A 2,004-nucleotide genomic window follows, 5' to 3' on the forward strand; every position below is an offset into this window, starting at 1 on the left:
TCACACCTTACCGGGTTGAGAAAATAGTTCTTGTATCTAGATTGGAGTTCTCAGGCGCTAATTGGTCAAAATAGAAAGGGGTTATTGGTTGTTGTGTGATTGTATCGCATAATCATTGTCTATAAAATGCGATGCAACGTTTCTACGTTGTGCTCCTGTAACAACTGTTAGTGTCATAGGCGATAGCTAGTATTTTGGCAAAGCCTATTGATGTCTATTAACTTTTCGCTTTAAAAAATAAAAAAAAATAATAGAATCTCCAACTTTAGATCGTGGATTATTAAATTACACACATGTTCTACACGGGAAAAGTTGCAATATGTTTTCATGGAGATATAACGTTATAATGAAAATTATAGAAGCTGCAATAATAGCAAGTTAATTATGGAAATTTCTCACATCTCGAGAAATACATTTTTATAGATTTAATATCAGGGTTGCCAAGGTATGATAATAGGCTGCAATTTTTCCTATGTAAAAAAAGTAGTTAATATGAAACTGACATAATCAGAAAACTTAACATTAAAATCAAAACAAGAAATTTCAAAGTCAAAGACCATGACTGTGGGGCATATGCATGAAAGAGATAAGGAATTGTACAAAATGTTCTGTTTCAATTGGGTTGGCATATCTAATATACATCTTCATGAACCAGTTGGTATTTGAAAGTTATTTTATTTGTTTAAACATACAAAGACCAGAAATTCTGGTATGAGAAAATATATTTTGACCAAATTGTGATAATTCATTTAACTGAACAATTGTCATGCATCAAAGACAAATTTTGTACTGAAATAAACTACTGAAAATTCAGAAATAATTGTATACATTAATTAACACGATTTAGTCCTTTTAGTCTATAATGTGATTTTAATTTTTGCAATTTTGAGAACAAGAGGCTCCCAGGAGCCTGAATCGCTTACCTGGTTAAGTTTTTGCCTTTCAAGGGCAATAACTGTAACAAGAAGACATCCAAAAACTTTGATCCACACAAACTTTTGTAGGCCTTATCATAAGTATCATTTCAGCCATTGAAAGTTTCTATCTATCTATCACAGTTTTCAAGATATTGGCTAAAAACTGTAAAAAAAATGTAATTTTTTCACCTTTCAAGGGCAATAACTCTTACATGGAGTCCTCAGACAACTTTGATTACTTGAACACTTTTGTGGGCCTTTTAATAAGGATCATTTCAGCAATTGAAAGAATTTGGCTACACCTAATGGTTTTGGAGATACATGCAAAAAAAACTACTGTCTGACCCCTATGTTCTATTTTTAGTAACAGTGGCCATGTTTCATGATGGATAAAAAAAATCCCCACGACATTTCTATGCAGAATACCCCAAGGAACAAACAAACCTAGTTTGATTCTAATTGGTCATGTAGTGTCAGAGAAGTAGATTTTTGAAAGAAATAACATTAAAAATAGAAAAAAAAAAAACATACAAAAGGGCAATAACTCCAATATGGCTTCACAGATTAAAAGGAAAATTCATACACAGATAGATCTCATCGTGCTGTACACTTTTATCCTCTCATAATTTGGCTTCACCTAACGGCTTTGGAACTATATGCGAAAAACTACTGTCTGACCCTTATGTTCTATTTTTAGTAACAGTGGTCATGTTTTTAGATGGATCAAAAACCCCACATCAGTTCTATGCAGGATACCCTAAGAAACATTCATACCAAGTTAGGTTCCAATTGGTCTAGTAGTGTCAGAGAAGAAGAGTTTTGAAAAATTGTTAACTATGAAGGATGCCAAGTGATGGCAATAGCTCACATGGCTTTGGGACAGGTGAGCTAAAAATCCCATAACAGTTATGTTACATTTAATTAATGCAAATCTAAATAATTGGAATTTTAAGACCCATTTTTCACAATAATTTCTGTATTTACAATACTTGTTTCACAAATAAATTCTTGTATGGTAAATCACATTGCTTATTGATTTAGTCAGGAGAAATAGCATTTGTCCAGTCCTGAACAAACAAAAACAATC

The sequence above is a fragment of the Perna viridis genome, chromosome 2, assembly GCF_037379345.1.
Source record: "Perna viridis isolate PV_CMFRI_1.1 ecotype Kerala chromosome 2, ASM3737934v1, whole genome shotgun sequence".
Taxonomy (NCBI): Eukaryota; Metazoa; Mollusca; class Bivalvia; order Mytilida; family Mytilidae; genus Perna; species Perna viridis.